We start from the raw sequence: 18,980 nt of genomic DNA on the forward strand, positions 1-18,980 counted from the left end.
TTCAGCTTCAGACCACTGCAATAAAGCCAGTTTCACAATAAAGCGAGTCATATGATTTTTTGGTTTCCCAGTGTGTATAAAAGTTACGCTTACACTATATTGTAATACAGTGATACATTATATAGAGAACTGTAATATGTAGTCTATTAAGGGTAAAATAGCATTATGTCTAAAAAATGTACATACCTTAATTAAAAAAATGCTTTATTGCTAAAAAGTGCTAACCATCATCTGAGCCATCGGTGAGTAGTAATCTTTTTGCTGATGAGGGTCCTGCCTCGATGTCGATGGCTACTGACTGACTAATCACAGATCACCATAACAAATACAATAATAATGAAAAAGTTCGAAATATTGCAAGAATTACCAAAATGTGACAGAGACACAAAGTGAGCAAATGCTGTTGGAAAAATGGTGTTGCTACACTTGCTCAATCCAGGGTTGCCACAAACCTTTAATTTGTAAGAAACACATCTGTGAAGCACAATAAAGTAAAGTGCAACAAAACAAAGTATGCCTTTATCATCCCTGCCTCCAATGTCTAAATATATAAATCAATACTTCAGTTCCACATACCAGTAATGGATGTATGAACAAGAATCAGAATTTCTGTGAATGCTGGAGTTAAAAAAAAAAAAAAAATGAGAATAGGGAAAGAAAATCAAGACGTGTCAGTTTTAGTGACAAAAAGTGGAATTTAAAGATAGTGAGCACTCACTTACCTCGACACTTGGCTTGTCAAGGATGATAACTGGGATCTGGTGTCTACTTCTGTTCCCCGCATCTGCTGACTCGTACACATGTGTGAGTACATCTCCATCCACATTGGCCAGGCTGGTGTCCGGATCGGCAATGCCTGCTGGGAGCTCAACTGCCTGGAACGTGGCATCCAGCCTGATGGCCAGATGACAAGTTACAAGACCTTTGTGGGGGGAGACAACTCCTTCAACACTTACTTCAGTGAGACAGGTGATGGCAAGCATGTGCCCAGGGAAGCATTTGTAGACCTGGAACCTGCAGCCATTGATGAAGTTCCCACTGGCACCTACCACCAGCTCTTCCACCCTGAGCAGCTCATCACAGGTAAGGAAGATGCTGCCAATAACTATGCTTGTGGGCACTACACCATTGGTGAGATCATTGACTGACCAGTGTACAGGTCTTCAGGGTTTCTTGGTTTTCCATAGCTTTGGGGAAGTGAGTTCTGGGTTCACCTCTCTGCTGATGGACCATCTCTGTAGATTATAACAAGAAGCCCATGCTGGAGTTCTCCGTTTACGCAGGCCCCCAGTTTTCCACAGCTGTAATTGAGCCCTATAACTCCATCCTCACCACTCACACCACCCTAGAGCACTCTGATTATACCTTCATGATTGACAATGAGGCTATCTACGACATCTGTCATAGAAACCTCAATATCGAACACTCAACCTGCACTAACTTTAACGGCCTTATTAGCCAGATCGTGTCCTCCATCACTACTTCACTGAGATGTGATGGAGCCCTGAATGTTGATCTGACCATTCCAGACCAACCTGGTGCCCATCCCTGCATCCACTTCCCTCTGGCCACATCTATCCCTGTCATCTCTGCTGAGAAAGCCTACCGTGAACAGCTTTCTGTAGTGCAGATCACCAGTGTGTGCTTTGAGCCAGCCAACCAGATGGTAAAATGTGACCCCTGCCACAGTAAATATATGGCTTTCTGCCTGTTGTTCACTGGGGACATGGTTCCCAAAGATGCCAATGCTGCCATTGCCACCATCGAGACCAAGTGCAGCATCCGGTTTGTAGACTGGTGCCCCACTGGCTCCGAAGTTGGCATTAATTATCAGCCTCCCACTGTGGTACCTGATGGAAATCCAAAGTACAGTGAGCTGTGTGCATGTTGAACAACACCACAGCTATTGCTGAGGCCTGGGCTCACCTGGACCACAAGTTTGACCTGATGTGTATCAAGCGTGCCTTTGTTCACTGGTATGTGGGTGAGAAAGGAGAGTTTTCTGAGGCCCGTGAGGACATGGCTGCCCTTGAGAAGGACTGTGAGGAGATTGGTGTGGACTCTGTTGAAGGAGAGGGTGAGGAAGAAAGAGAGGGTGAGGAAGAGAGAGAGGAATACTAATTATTCCTTTCCTTCTGCAACATGTCATATTCCAGCTTCAACAGCTGACAGGCTTTTAAGCTTTCTGGCTAGGCTGTCTTCGCTTTTACCTGTGAATCATGTCTGTCTTTTTCATGTGTATCTATAAGATTTTCCCCTCGTGTCTAAAAGTAAAGTCATGGAAAAAGAAAAAAGAAAAGATATATGACCAAGATGGCCTTAAGGTACCCCTCAGCTTGACTAAACTTTAGAAAGTCTTGCTTCTGAATCTAGGCCCTAATCCCTTTTTCTTAGAGCATTTACCTTAGAAAATTATCATTCTTTATCTGCCCTTTTGAAATGTAAATCTTTTAAAAAGCCCCTTGCAGTTTTAGAACCCAAGACTGTCTTTCTCAAGGACCTAAGAGCCATCCCTTTGAAATATGATCATCAAGAAAGATAGTAACCTATCTCCCAATCTCTGTAGGAGGGTAGACACCTACTTCCACCTGCCAATTAGCAAGCACAGGTGGCCTAATCACAGAGAAAAACATGGAGAAACTCAGGAATAACTCAATGTGCTGGACACATCCAATTGATTAGCCTAACACCTCCAGTTTTTTTTTTTTTTTTCACGAGCTTATCTCACTTTTAAAAACCCTCCTGCTTTTTGTTTCAGTTCAGTTGAGTTCAGACTCAGTTTTGGTTTCTCTATTGCAACAGCCTTGAATACAGTCTTCCTTGCCTGTTAAACTTTAGTACAATTCTGCTCCCATAATAGAAAGTCAACAAATAGATAAGAAGGGAGGACCTTTCCAGAAAGACAACACAGCATTGGCAAAGATCTAGAAGCAGCATATTCTACTATTTATTTGGGATATTTACTCATATTTGCTACATATGTGAGGATAAAATCCTCTCTGCCTACAGGTCACCTTGCATGCAGTTTTGTCTGAGAATTTCCCACCTTCACCCCATCGGCAACGCCAGAATGCAGTTAGGTGTACTTCTGAAAATTCCACCCATTGTCTTCTACTCAGTCCCTCCTGGCATGGAGCAATCTTATCTAACACCTACATCCTCAGTCCCCCAATCCCCGCCTATTACAATTTCCCTCTGCTCCCAGCATACAATCTCCTAGGCGAGTAAGTTTGAATAAAAACTACCCTGCCACAGTCCTACCCTGGGGCAAGGAGGTAGAGTTGGCTGCCTGAATGTGGCATAAGGAAAATGAAAAATTTAGGCAGAAAACATAAGTTAATAACTCAATAAAATTTAGCAGATGAAGTTAAATGTCCTCTGTAAAGCAGTTCTTGAGACCCAAGCTGATTTAGAAGTCTCCTCACCTCTATCATCCCAAAGCCCCACCCAGCTAGTTTTGGGGCACTCTGGCGTTCAGTTCAAAAGTACAGAATTATCTTCGGTCTCTTTCCTCTTTAGATCTGTGTCCACTCAAGTCTTTTCATCTTCTTGATGAAAATTTCTAAGAGGTATTCTAGTTTAGGTCTGCCATTTTTTAGAAGCTCCAGAGAATTGTAAGCACAAATTTTAAATGCAAGAAGTTGGTGGTCAATTATACAGATGACGAGTGGTAGTCACCTTGGGGAGAAAATGTTCAAAAATTTTAAATATTGTAGACAACCCTGTATTTTAAATCTGAATGTTTAGGATTTGCAGATACAAAGACTAAACATATTTTCTATTTGTAAATTAAAGCACAGACCCCTAGGTACTGAAGCCTCCTCTCGAACTTGCACGAGCTGCTCGGACGAGTCTCTGGTCACCACCCCTGCATTAACTTTCTCTCTGCCTTCATCTTGCTGCTGGCTGCCCATGCCCTCTCATGTCATACCACACCATTGCTGTCACCCATAGAACAGTTAGCCAGAGTGAGGTTGGAGTTTAAGAAGCTCTCCTACTACTATTAGGTAGCAATGAGATGGAAAAATAAATATTCATCACATCCAGGGTGCACAGGTTAGGCAAACGGTACCTTAAAATATATAACCTTTGCTGGCTTCTTGTCTGGGTGTGCAGCCAAACTAGGGAGGGTCCCCAAGATACTATCTCCTCTGACCAATGCCTCTGGGTTTTCAAAGAAAGGGTTCTGACTCACAGTTCTCTTTCTCTGCATCCTCTGCACTGGAGGAGGGAGTAATTAGAAATTATGAAAGTAAATGTGAAATATGGATTATGTCTTAAAATTGTTTCTTGTAGTTGATTTTAAAAAAGCATAGCTAGTGTTTTATAGCCACCTAGTGGCCCAAATTGGGCTTTTCAATTGGGAATTTAATGTTCTCTCAAATATTAGCCCTAAATTCTATCTTTATTTGCTGTCTACTCTCAGAGTCAGATAACATACGAGAAATCTTAGATTAACTAAGGGGACTAAATATGAGAAAGTCAAATATAGAGGTTATTTCAGAATGTCTTCTAAGCCCTTAAATTTCTGGGTTTTCCGAATGGACTTGTTTCTGAGATTTTAACAATAACTATTATAACAAATAGCTAATACCTATTGAGTGCTTACTATGTGCCAGGCAATATGCTAATGCTTTTCAGTACTACTCTAATTCCATAATAACTTTACGAGGCAAATTCTTGTATTATATTTAATTTTTAAAAGAGAAAACTGAGATAAAGAGAAGTGAAAGAATTTGCCCTCAGATCAACCACCTATTAACTGGTAAAGCCAAGATTTAAAAACCAACAGTCTAGTTCCAAAACCTTAAGTCTGTTTAGCATAGGATACTTGATAAAGGCATTTCTTAGAGAAATATCAGAGATAGCAGAAACTTGACTTCAAACATTGGTATTGTTACGGGAGAGTGGGGATCCCCCCGCCCCCGGGGCGTTGTCCAGGTTCTTGATGTCTCGAACAAAGAATTGAGCAAGACACTGAAATACAGTAGAAAAGAAAAGCTTTATTAGAAGGGAAAGTACACTTCCAGATGTAGAAGCAGATCTGAGCAAGACAAGCGTGGCTCAAAAGGCCTGGTAACAAAGCCTTTGGGGTTTTTATCCCTATTTGCTGTGGGTGGTTACTTTTCTTAGAGGGGTGGGCTTCCTTGATTAACAACTAAGATTGACAGGCCTCAGTGATTCATCATTTACTTTCTGCGCATGTTCGTTCCCAGAATTCAGTCAGTTATAATGATATTAATGAACTTCTGGGCATATGCATCATATTATAATGATGGCATAACGAGGCTCAGGTGAGTTGAAGGTCATTGGGGTCTTTATTGCGCAGGTGTGAGTGACTGGCTTAAACTAGTACCTAATTCTCTGCTAACTTGTTTCTTTGTGTGAGTTAAACAAAATGCCTTCTGGCTTGCTTAATTATGGGTGGATTAGGGAGGATCCCTTCTAGAATAGGATGACTTCAGTGTCTTTGCAGGCAGACCCTAAACTCCCTAACTGCCTTCCTGACTAATTCTATTCTAAGAGCTATAAACCCCCTTATTATTAGTATGGATGTTGGGGGACAAGAAGTCTCTTCTGTATCTGCTTCCTGCTGAGAAGCGCCGTAGTCCCTGCTCATTGCGTTTCATGGAGCTCTTTCTTTCCTTTTCTGCCTGAGGGTGAAGTCTTGGGTTTCCTGCTGAAGTGCCGCTTCAGTCCCTAGACAAGGAAAAGAAGATACAAATTTGTTATTTAAATCATATGTCTATTAAGTTCTATTATTGATTTGCCTATTAAGCCAGTAAAGGAAAGAAAACTTAACTAGGTTTACTAAAAAGATTAAGAACTCTGCAAGAGATGTCCCTTATCATTTCCTGCTAAAAGATTAAGAATTTTACAAGTGATATTGTGTATCAGTATGAAGCAAAAATGTACAGAGGGGAAAGCATGGCCCAAGTAAGAAGGAAGGAGTGGAGGAAGGAAGTGGGTGGGGTGGGGGTGGGGTGTACAAGTGCAGAGAACAAATCAAGGTGAATTAGCAGAGAACAGGAGGACTTGCATGGGAAGGGAGGAAAGTCAGAAAGGTCAGTTTGGGCCATATTGTTCATAGCAGATCTTAACATCAAATTAGGAAGTTAGATCTTTAGCCAGGTAGTAATGGAGAATTATTTAGAGTTAAAAAAAAAAAAAAAATATATATATATATATATATATATATATATATATATACTGTTTTTATGATTTTTCAAATGCAAATTGTGCCTCATGTAGAAAATTTGGAAACCAAGAAAGACAAAGCTAAAAGAGTATTTGTAACTCCACCACTCTTTGTAATGCCAGCAATATATCTTCTAGTAACTGGAATATATCTTCCAGTTACTACACAAACACATGCCCCCCTCCCAAAAAAAATGTTATTGAAATTTATGTAATAATTACACAATATTTTAATGTTTTTTGTCTTTTAGTATAGTAATATGTATTGTAAATAAATAAAATAGAAGCATAAACATTAAAAACAAATTATAAGCAATTCCAAGCTTCTACTATTAATAATTACTTTTGTTGTGTGCATATGTGTGTATGTATGTGTATCCTTTTGAAAAAAACAAAGATCTCATTCAACAATAGAATAATATTTACAAGCTGTTTTAGACCCTGCAGTTGTCTCTTAATATACTATGAGCATCTTACTGTTAACACATGTATTTTTTCAGCAAAATTTAAAGGCTGCATCCTATACAAAATAATTTATTCAATTAATCTCACATTTTTAAATTGTCTTTGCATCTTTGTTGAAATCAATTAACCATACATGTGTGGGTCTATTGCTAGACTATTCTGATCTATTATTGATCTCTTTGTCTCTCTTAATTCTAATGTCACAATCTTGATCAATGTAACTTTATACTAAGACTTGAAATCAGGTAGAATAAATTAGCTAACTTCATTCTTTTACAAAGTAGTTTTGGCTATTCCATGTCTTCTGCATTTCCACATGAATTTTAGAATTAGTTGTCAAGAAATACAAATGAGCCCACTAAGATGTTAATTGAGACTGTGTTATTATAGATCAAATTCAGGAGAATCGATATTTTATCTGTTTATCCATAAATATGGCATTTATCTCTATTTAGGAGTTCTTTGAGTTTTCTCAGTATGTTTTACAGTTTTCAATTACAGGATTTGCACATTTTTTTTCTCACATTGTCTCTAAGTAGTTCATATTTTTATGCTCTCCAAATGGTATAGTCATTTAAATCTCAATTTCCAATTGTTTGCTGCTAGTATATTGATCTTGCATCTTCCTTTTTTTTTTTTCTAACTTATCACTATCTTTTCTCTTTCTTTCTTTTTTTAATGCCTGCAGCACCTGGTATTCCTAAGTGATCTCCCATGCAAGTACTAATCAGGCCTGACCCTGCTTAGCTTCCAAGATCAGACGAGACTGGGCGCGTTCAGTGTGGCATGGACATAAACGATCTTGCATCTTTTGGTCTTGCTAAACTTATTAGCTCTACTAACTCAATAAAGGTACAGATTCCACAGGTTTTTCTATATAGATGATCATGTCATCTGTGAACAAAGACAATTTTACTTCTTCATTTCTGATCTTTTCAAAAGTCTTTTATTCTTTTTTTCTTGCCTGGTTGGGCTGGCTAAAACCTCCAATGCAATGTTGACTAAAAGTGGTGAGAGTAGACATCCTAGCCTGTTTTCCTCACCTTAGGAGAAAGAATTTTGTCTTTCATGATTAAGTATGATGTTATCAGCACAGCTTTCATAAAGGGCAATCAGGTGGAGGATATTCCTTCTAGTTCTAGTTTGCTGCGTGTTTTTATTAGGATCAGATGTTGAGCATTTATCAAATGTTTTTATTTATTGAGATATATCATTTTTCTTTTTTCAGTCTGTTATCACAGTGAGTTACACTGATTGGTTTTCAAATGTTAAACTAACTTTGCTTTCCAATATAAATCCCACTTGGTCATGACGTATTGGCTTTTTAATAGTTGTTAAAATTTGGTAAGAACTGTTTTCTCTACATTCATGAGGGATATCATTCTGTACTTTTCTTACAGTATCTTTTTCTGGTTTTAGTTTCATGGTAATGAAACTAAAATTATTTACTTTTCTTACAGTATCTTTTTCTGGTTTTAGTTTCATGGCCTCATAGAATGAGTTGGGAAGTCTTTAATTTTCTAGAAAAGTTTGTTGAAATGATACTATTTCTTCTTAAGTGTTTGGTAGGATTCACCAGTGAAGGAATCTAAGAATAAAATTTTCTTTGTGGGAAGGTTTAAAATTCAAAATTCACTATCTTTAATAGATATAGGGCTCTTCAGGTTATGTTTCTTCTTAAATAGGGCTGATAGTTTATATCTTTTAAGGAATTTGAATTTTTTTTGTTTCTTAAGGTGGAAGCTGATGTCACTGACTAGAGCTCTTTTTTTTTAATACAGGTGTTCAGAGCAAAAATACGCCCTCTAATTACTGCTTTAGCTGTATTCCATAAATTGTCATATGCTGTTTTCATTTTTATTCAGTTAAAATTGTTTCTAATTTCCCTTTTGATTTCTTTTTTGACCCATGGGTTATTTTAAAGTATGTAACTTAATTTCCAAATATTTGGGGTTTGTCCAGATAACTTCCTGTTATTAATTTCTAATTTAATTCCATTGTGGTCAGAGAACATACTTTGTATGTCTTTTGTTACTCTATCTTGATTGCAAACAGAAATTCAATAGTATTTTTGGACTTGTAAGTTGTTTTTAATTTTTGTACTATTAAAAACAATTCTTAGATGAAGATGAACTTGGAATCTTTGCACCCATTCCTTAGTACTTTCTTAGATAAATTCCCAGAAGCAAAATTTTGAGTCAAAGAGTATTTACTTCTTTTTACAGAATTTGTACACACTGTTAGGTGGTTTGTTTCATGCTTTTCTTTATATTCAATAATGTGCAAATATTTTCTTCAGATCAATAATTTTTTTCTATCACAAGTTCTTAATGACTGCATAATATTTTATTGATACATCAAATCATATTTAATAATCCTCTATTATTGGACATTTTAGCTCATTTTAATTCAGGACAAATTTCTATAATGCTTTAATAAATTACATTGTGGATCATTAGTTTGTGGAAGAGGATTTGCCTCATAAAATCAATGATTTAGGTACATTCATCAAGAACTAGTATAGAGGACAGATCTGAGTTGAGAAGAACTGGAAGTAGGAAATCTGTTCTATACCATTAAGATTCTGATATAGTACTACGAACATGAGGCTGTGGTGGAGACAGGAATGTAGATGTCAAGAGGGGTGGAAGAAATACTGAAACACAGAATCTATTACAGTGACTGACTTCCTTGGAATTAAAATCAATCTCTATCTTTAAAGCAGTGGCAGTTTTAGATAAAACTGTGTCTTTACACTTATCTATTGTCTTATCATTTGTTCTCACTTGTCAAGCAGTAATGTTTTCTAATTACTCAATAAGCTTTTCTTCATAGATGATGGAAAGGAAACCATGAGAATGTTTTCTAAAGCAGGTATATCTAAGGAAGAACAGGATTCATGTATCTCCACATTACTTTATAAAGAATTTTCTTAGTCTCAAAATGTTTTGCCCTTTCAAATTATAACCTTATAAAGAAATAACAAATTTGAGAATTATTTCTAATCTTATTATAGTTTTGTTTGTTATCTTACAGTGTTTAAAAGCAAAACCTATTTGATCATTTGACCTAAGGAAGGAGAACTCACCACATCTTCCTGTCAAAAAAATCCCTGAGAGGCCACAGCCCTGGCTCCTGCAGCACCTGGTGAATGCTGGGAGCACAACAGGGGCTGCCTGAGTATGTTCGATGAACTGAATGAATGAGGCCTATGTCTAAACCTTCCAGTCACATATTTTTTCCTACCACTGTTGTCTTATAATTTTTAAATGCTAAGATCTATAGAGTGTTCATTATTGTGTGCATTTGCACAATTTACCTCTTATTTTAGCAGATTATTTAGTTCTTTTTCCAAAATTCTAAAAATAAAACCTGTCATCTCATTTTAAGGTCTCTTTTGAGTACTTACCTAAAAGCCTTTGCCTTGACCAGATTGTCACAGTCATACCGAGGTAAAGAATAGATGCCCCCCACTTCATTGTTCTGAGGAGTCTTGATAAATGGCCAGATCCAACTCCTTAGACTAAGCACCAGATTTCCTCACAGACCCCCCAGAAAAATGGGACATACACTATCAGTTTCTTCTTTGCTCATTTAATGTCAAAAAGCAATACTATGATAATCTAAATGTGCAGGAAGAAAGCCCAGTTTCTTTATGATCTTCAGGAATTTTCTAGTAGGTCACTTGTATAACTACCTCAACCACAAACTCAAACAGGAGTCTAGAAGCACTGACTTTACATTTATAAATTTATGACTTTACATTTATAAAATTATTTCCCTCACTCCTTAAGTCCCATCTAAAACTTTGACGGTCTTAAGCTGTTTAAACTCTTTTCTGTCTGTGTACATATTGGTCATGACTACACATCCAAATTCTACTCAAAGCTTTAAAAATATTATAAACTTCTCTACTCCTGTCTCAACACTCATTAACTAAGTCTCTGAAGTGAAGACACCGAAGACGTTTATACCGTGTGTTGTAAATTATTGTTCAATGTTGTGTTGGCAGCCAAAAACTCTCTTGATAAAGCATAATGGATTTTCAGGCAAAATAAATATCATTCTATTTTCAATCTTTTAATTAACTACTTACTGACTTGGTACCTTGGGAAAGTTACTTAAATTCCCTAAGCAGTGATATATTGGAGCAAGAGTCAGCTTGTAAAGCCAATTGTTAAGTTTTCAGTAGTTTTGCCTAAAAGTTGTTAAACTTCTGGAGATCTGAATTCAGCCATAGTGGGAGAATTTACCACAGATGGTGGCAAAAACTATAAATGAATGCATGTGTTCCCCTCACAGAGAACAGGTTTAGTAACTCCCTTCTATCTCTAAGCCTTAGTTCCATAAAATGAGACAAGCAATTCCAACTTGTACTGGACACATTTAGTTTCAGTAGAGAGAATCTCTCTGTTAGTTTAAATAGAAAAGGCATTTGCTAGACAGTCTTAAATGCCCTATATAACTGTAGGGAAGGATTACAAAATAGGTTATAGTTTGAGCTCTTGAAAACCAATTTGAGAGTCACACCACCAAACTGGGCTATGGAGGGACTTATTGTCTCTTCTATGTTCAGGAAGCTACCTGCTCATTTAGGAAGTTGCAGTGGTTAACAGTTTTGAAACTGCTTTGCCTCTACCATGATCAGGAAAGCCTCCCTGATCAGAAGCAGGTACACACAAACCAGAGACCTCCACCCTGCCTCTACTTTCTACTTAATTTCTGAATATTTCAATAATACATCTGATTGACCGAAACTAATTCATAACCAGAACTGTAGTTCCATGGGAGGCTCAGAAATATAGTTTTTATTTGGAGTGGTCTTGTGTCCAGATAAAAAGAAAAAAAAAATCATAGGTTCTTTTGCCATAGATTAAAAAAAAGGGGGAGAACAGCTATTGAAGGATATCTAGCAGTCTGCCGCAGACCACCCATTTCCATCCCTGAGATCTGTGAGCATCTCTTACACAAACAGAGAACAATTCATACCCTACCTAAGAGGTATGACCTCAAAGTCTCAGCCAGAGACTGGACCCAGCTCAAAGACCAGAATACCTGAACGACATAGAGTCCTCTCCATCAGGTCCAGATGTGGCTACTTGTGTTGGAGTGATCCAGGAATTGACAGATAAGTTATCCCTCGTTGCCTAACACACACTATTCAATGGTATTGTTGGAACGAAGTAACTATAATAAAAAATTCCCCTCAGAAATAATATTATACTGGGCAAGAATTTCAGAAACCTCTGCCCTAGCAATAGACTATTCATATTTTCTGGGTTAGCCTTTCCAACAACAGCCTCTCATTCTTCTGTTATCTCCATGACTACTGGCTTTGTTTTTTTGGAGGTCCTCCTTGTCTAATAGCCTCCTTGACCATATCTGAATTGAGCACTGGAGCTGCAAAACTTTGTCATCCTTCTTTTTGCTGGTGTAGGTTTGAGTACTTAAAGCTTTCATTGTACTCAGACAGTCAGGCAGGCCAGGTTTATGGTTTCTCTGGTAAAGAATTTCCTTATAAACTTAATGAGCTTCAAATCTTTCTTCTGGTCAGTTCAGAGCTCATCTGGACATTATATATATTTAAGTCTGAAGATCTGTTTGTTTGTTTGTTTCTTAGAGTCTTAAAAGGAAAATTTTTAGAAAATGGGTAACACTCCACAGAGCGTGGTCTCTTCTCAGAGGCAGAGCGAGAGGGACAGAGTAAAGGCACTGAGAGGGACCCTGAGTGTTTAGGGAATTCAGTTTATATGTCACTCTGTATTTCCTGTGAGTTACAGTTTAAAAGACTTTGTTAACCCATTTCCTTTAATATGGACACACAGTAAGGAAGAGGTGAAGATCTGGTTTTAATTGTTAGCTGCCCTGTTCTGTACAGCCTCTTTTCAACCTAATGGTGGTGTTTATGGGTTGAATTGTATCTCCTGTCCCCCTTACCCCACCAAAAAAAGTTTGATTCTTAACCCCTAGTACCTCAGAATGTTATCTTCTTTGGACACAGGAACTTTATAGAGGAGTTCAAGCTAAAATGAGGTCATTAGGGTGAGCTCTAATTCAAAATGACTAGTGTCCTTATAAGAAGGGGAACTTAGGACATAGCCATGCATACATGGAGAGTGCCAGGTGCATATGAAGGCAGGGATCAAGGTGATGAATCCACAAGTCAAGGAATGCAAAAGGCTGCCAATACACCTCCAAATTCTCCCTCACAGGTCTCAGAAGAAACCAACCCTACTGAGACCTTAATCTCAACCTTCTAGCCTCTGCAACTGTAAGACAACAAATTTCTGTTGTTTAAGCCACCCAGTTTGTGGTATTTTGTTACGGCAGCTCTATAGTGCCCTAAAATAAAGATCTTGAATGGTAAGACAACACCCTTAACCTGATCTGTGCTTCTAGCTTGATTCTTATCGACTGGTCCAGAATGCTTTGGAGAGATGCTTGTAAATAGTTGGGGTCATTGTGCTCCTTCAAAGCAAACTCTTAGTATTGCTTCGGTGTTGGGGTACAGACACAATTGACTTTTTCAGCATCAAATTATTAGGCTCTCAAATATTTTAGATTCTCCACCACAGGTTGAGATTCTCTGCTACCATTTTAGATTCTCTGTCCTTTCCTTAACAGAGATATAGGCTTTGCATTTCTCTTTGCAAACTGGCTAAATCTAAATTTAGTTCATCTTTTTCTTATAAAATTTTGCTGAAGCAATCAACCTATGCCATCATGAAATTTTCCAACGATTTAACCTATAGCTACAGACTTGATCTGCATATAATCTCTCTTTTAAGGTTATTTTAGGCAACCATTTATCAAATGGTTTGCCACTGAATACAAGGGTCTCAGCTTTCCACACTGCTATACCTGTTTTCGTCATCTGCTGCTTAAGACTGCTAAGTGAAGGAAACATACATTATTATCCTTTAGGGCAGCTAGTTTAATCAGAAAAGGATTAAGTACGAGTATTGTTATGGCTCAGAGAATCAATTGGAGGACCAAAGAGATAATCAAAGAACCCTTAGAGAATAGTACAGCAGAATGGGCACACCACTGCTCATGTTCCTATGGCTATTAGGAAACCACCAAGATCACAAAGCAATCTTGAACTGGAGAGGGAAATTGGGAAATGGAAACCTGTGTTAGAATTGCAGAAGCAGTAAAAGCACGATTTCTACCTTGCAAGCCTCTTACGAGTACATCGGATAAGAAGGATGCAAGTCAAATCAGAGCTCTAGCTATTAGTGAGTGGGAAATGTTTGTTACTCTGACCTATGGTGTGTCCAGCTAAAGGTTAAGGGCTCTATTTCTGTGAGAGAAAAGGAGGAAGGAGATAAAGAACACGTGTTAGATTGTGAACGTAAATATTTTAGAATTATTTCTGGCATAGAGCAGGCCCTTTATAATTGACAAATTTATGGAAACATAATACAAGTTTCCACTTAGAGAGAGGAAATGCGAACTCAGAAATAAGAGATCAGATTTGTAAAAGGCAAACTATGTCACAATCACTTTGAACTTTTGCTTATTCAAGTGTAATACAGTGTTCTCTCAGCTGGAATATTTATACATGTAACCGGAATATTTCTAAATATAACTAGTTACAGATTTCATTCTCTGGAGGAGTAATTGACCTTATAAATTAAAGGTCCTGGTTTAACTGAATTCTCTTATACTTGGTTCTTTCTCAAGTAGTTTCACCTCTCTGTGTCTTCTGATACTCACGATCCAAGGAAATAAGGGCTCTTAGATGTGGATCGAGCCTGGTTTTATCTCTTTAAAGATTTACATGTTAAACCTAAATTTGCGAAATATGTTTTAGAGGAGAGGTCTGGGCCACACAGTGTCTGTTGCAGTTTCTCAGTCATGACATTGTAGTGTGAAAGCAATCATAGATAATGAGTGTGCTTTTGTTCCAACAGAACTTACCTTAGAAAAAAAGCTGAGGAATCTAATTTGGAAAGTGAGCTGTCATTTGCCAACCCTTGTTTTAGATAATTTCATGATAAAAATTTCATCAGAGTACCTTGCTGATCACTGAAGATGTGGATTCTAGTTGGCCCATTCTCTTTTCCTTGTGTGTAGATAGTCCTTTCTTTCATACACTCCACTCCACTCCACTCCACCTAACTTCTGGCGTTTGAGATGGCATTTCCTCTGCTTCCTTTTACTTTATGGTCATGTATAATGTTCTGAACATTTGTGAACCTAAACACATGAAATTTCTTTAACTTCAGTAACCATCTTTATAAAGGAGACAGCTAGTTACTCTCAGCTATGCTCAGCTACGCCTGAAGCAATCTATGTTCTTTTGTCAGCCTCAACTGTAAGCTGGATTCACCTACAGCCTCTTGGTATCCTTTACATACCAGGAGCACCTGTAAGCCGGTATGGCCTCCCATACCAGGGTAGAAATTCTATTGCCAACCTTCCTTGACAGCGCTTTAGCTTTTGTACTGAAAGAGAGACTAGCATAGTGACCAGGAGTACAAGGTTCACATCTGACCTCTGGTATTTATTAGCTGTGCAACCTTAGGATAATTACCTAATCTTTCTATGCTTTGGTTTCCCAATGCGCAAGACAGGGATCACGATAATGGTTACTTGAAGCAGTGCCTGGACTATAGCAGACATTCCACAGGTGCTATCTACAATGGGGAATTTAGTATCAGCTATTTATATCATTTATGAAGATTATGATATTTTTAATTGGCTTTCATTCTTCTTAAAAGTGCACTTTTTAAAAAACAAATGAGCATAAGCTTTAAACAGTAGAGCAGACAGCACAAAAGAGTAAAACACACACAAAAAGTAATAGAAATAAATACTACAGGTGATTCAGTGTTGTACCCCCTGATTCTTACCAGTTGACCGTTCCTCTAGCCTGTTCTCTTCTCACACAGACCTTGCCTCCCCCTCTTTTCTGGTAGTTCTTGTACACTAGTCAGACTAGGCTTAGATTAACTAGATGAAATAATTCAGGGATGCTTGTTAGAAGTCACATTTCTAGCCCTGCACCTCCAAAGATTCTGACTTGGTAGTTTCAGGATACAGTTTTAAATCTTGATTTTTAAAATGCCTCCATGATGCAAATGTATAGGAGACTTGGGGACCTTTGCTCTATACCCTCACTCCTGTTTTCACCCAAGTGTTCCTCCCTAATCCCAACTACCACTGTCTGTGTGCTCACACAGTGCCAAAAACCATGCCAGCTTCTGCAGCCACTGTCTCAAACAATTACAACCACCCTGCAAAGGAGATCTTCTTAATCACATAGTACAGGTGAGGAAATTAAGGCTCAGTTATGCTTAGTAAGTTGTACAAACTCTTCCACCTCTTTCCTCGACAAGAGCATATAGTTAATACTATAGTTGATATTAATTCATTTGTTTAAGCATGGAAGAAATCTCCACGAGGGGATGGGTCAAGCCTTGTACTTCTGTCAGGGAGTGATTATAAGGAACAGAAACCCATTCAAAAAACATGAAGAAGGCTTATTGAAAGGTTATAGGAGAGTGTCATAGAACCCAAATATTGACAATACAGTTTGGCCTTAAGAAAACTTGTTTAAACACAGCCTTGGGTGTCTGAGATATTTATAACAACAAAATAAATATAAAATTCTCATATATGTATTCTCCCAACATATGTATAAATGGTCTCACCCAAAAAGTTGCTTTAGCCAGGTGTAGGAGCTGCCCAGGAATGCAGGAACTATCCTTGTCTCCCCACAGCTAAAGTTGAAAATTTTCAGGTTCCCCTTTCTGTTGAGCTACCCCTAGGACATCCCTCTCCAACACCTCACCTACTCCCAGTTTTCACCTGGCTCCAGATGGATAAAACAAAGAAAGGGTTGCAAGAGGGACCCTCTATTCTTTAAAAGCTCTTTCATCCTAAATGAGAGAAAATCAATTCAAAATGACTTAAAAATTTTTTTTATTAAGTTATATAAATTAAAAGTTCAGGATTAAATCCAGCTCTGGAATTAGCTGAGGGTCACTTTATAAACTGTCCCAGCTTCAACAGGGTTCCTACAGCAGGTATTTCATACATAGTGGTTGATCGAATTAAGGCTATGTATTTTCCTGAGTCGAATTCTCTAAGTATTAAATTTGTCATATGTCCTTGTTTTGATGCATAGGGATTTTATTTTAATTCATTTTTATTAATGTTAATATTTATTAATATTAATATTTTAAATATATTTATTGATATTCTTCAGTATATTTGATTTTCTTTTTGATCAAAAATTTGGGGGGAGATATTTTTTTTTTTAGTTTTCAAGTATTTGGGGATATTTGTGCATATGTGTTTTTATTCTGTTTTATTCCTAGATTTATTGCCTCCTGGTCAGAAATTAGGTATATATTGTTTTGATTTTTTTTTCATTTTTCTTTCCGGAAATTCTTTCTTTAGATATGTTAATACATTCAACCTGATACAGTCAGGGCTTGTCAAGGAAGCTGTTTTGTCTCTTTAGGGTGACTTTCCATATAGCTGGTCAGGTACGTTATATGACTCTTTTATACTTGAACTCTCTAGATAGAAAACTTATTTTCCCATTTTCAAACTATTTGGAGGGGAGATCTGTCTGTTGCCCTATACATTATATTTCCCTCGTGAGTTTAATAACAGTAATATAGTGCATACATCACAGGGCTATTATCTGGATTTATTGAGTCAAGATGTATAAACTGCTCAGCACTGTGCCTGGTCTATTGTAAGCCCTCATTAAAAGCTCCAGATGACAAATGTATTTTTTTTTGAACCTGAAGTTTTGCTTTTAGTAGCATTTCACTTTAATAGACATTGAGTGGTTTTTAATTACCCCAATTTGTAACCAAGAATAAAACATGGCAACATATGAAGAACAAAAGGCAAAGAAACAAAAACCACCCTACTGGACACCTGCAGCACACCTCCTTACAAAAAAAGAAAAGCTGTTAATTTTGTTTTCAACATGTTCTACTGGGTTCTGTGAGAGAAAAGAGCTGTGAAGCAATGTACCCACATCTGTCTCCTAAAAATAAGAGATACTAATTTTCTTCTTTTCTGAAATGCATATGAAGATCTGTTTCTCTCCACCTTCTGGGCAGGCATTAGGCCTTTCATTTCTGATCCCCACTGCTGTGCACAGGTGCTTGACAGAGAGCTGTGAAACACATTGAATTTTGTGGGGGTCAAGAGGTCCAGTTTTAGAGTCTAGCAGACTTGGACCAAATTCTAATGCAGCTCCTCAGAAACTAGTAATTGGTTTTAAGTTCTATGCCTAGGGCTCCATTAACCTGCTGTTGTTATTAGTCAACTATTGTGGTCCTTGTTTGTATATATACGGGTAATAATTTGAGATAGTTGTGGAAAAGTGCTTTGTATAAAGTTTTACATACTTCATATTTCGTTGAATCCACTTAACAGCCCCCCAATGTAGGTATGTTTTACATGTGAAACATGTGAAACATGTAAAACATACCTACATTGGTATGTTTCAATGGAAAAATAATCATCAAATTAGTATTCCTTTTATATATAAAGAATGAGGTAAGATTTTAAAAAAATCTGCCAATAATAATAATGAACAAGTTGTTTGTGGTGATTCTCTTAGTGACGCTAATTTCAAACTTTACGAAGTATTATTCTCCTTGCAGGTCTATCAATAATGACTAATGGTGTAACATTGCATTCCTCCCTACTCTTGGTTTTCAAACTACATAGCCTGGTAAATATAATTTGCAAACGCCTGATTTTTAGTATTCAGATTTATCTATAAGATAGGTGACTTCACAGCCACTGGATGAAATGTCACTTAACCTTCAAATAGATGAAAACCAGAACACTTTGTGAGGCTTCTAAAGCCACCTGCCACACTTTCTCTCTTCTCTACTTTCAAGGTTGTCCTCTGAACTCCCTTATCTGAGGACAAAAGTTAGGTCAAAAATCAATGATCTGTGGCAGTGACTTTGTTTATTTGCGTTCTCATTAAGCGCTGTCAACTCTAAGTTGGGGAAGGCGGGCGGCAGAAAGGCGTGTCATCCTCGGGACTTTTGCCTTTTCTCATTTGGTACTGGGAGGGTACTCTAGTGCCGCGGCACAATACTAGATCTTCACAGCTGAGGAGAGTTTAGGACAGCCTTACCCCTCACTATCACCATTCATTCCCTCTTCGTGTCTGTATTTCTCGCAGCACGAATTAGCCGTAGGACCCCCCACCCGAGGCAAACCCACAGGAAACCCCAAAGCCGCAGGAAACCCTAGACCCGCAGGAAACCCTGGCCTGCCTCCTGCCAACACGCGGAATCATTCCATTTCCCGGCGACCAATCAGCA

General features: G+C 37.8%; 1 long non-coding RNA gene and 2 pseudogenes across 1 annotated transcript; 1 reads left to right on the top strand and 2 right to left on the bottom strand.

The window, feature by feature from the left end:
* Positions 1 to 800: 800 nt before the first annotated feature.
* On the top strand, positions 801 to 2,121 carry LOC107506532 (annotated as a pseudogene).
* Positions 2,122 to 5,318: 3,197 nt separating this feature from the next.
* Positions 5,319 to 18,970, bottom strand: LOC118606795. The gene is made up of 3 exons (XR_004952630.1): positions 18,791 to 18,970; positions 18,466 to 18,567; positions 5,319 to 5,700 (listed from the first exon to the last, which is right to left on the bottom strand). It is a non-coding gene; the product is annotated as an uncharacterized LOC118606795 (long non-coding RNA).
* On the bottom strand, positions 7,343 to 7,461 carry LOC118607636 (annotated as a pseudogene).
* Positions 18,971 to 18,980: the final 10 nt, after the last annotated feature.

The sequence above is a fragment of the Rousettus aegyptiacus genome, unplaced genomic scaffold, assembly GCF_014176215.1.
Source record: "Rousettus aegyptiacus isolate mRouAeg1 unplaced genomic scaffold, mRouAeg1.p scaffold_m13_p_8, whole genome shotgun sequence".
NCBI lineage: Eukaryota > Metazoa > Chordata > Mammalia > Chiroptera > Pteropodidae > Rousettus > Rousettus aegyptiacus.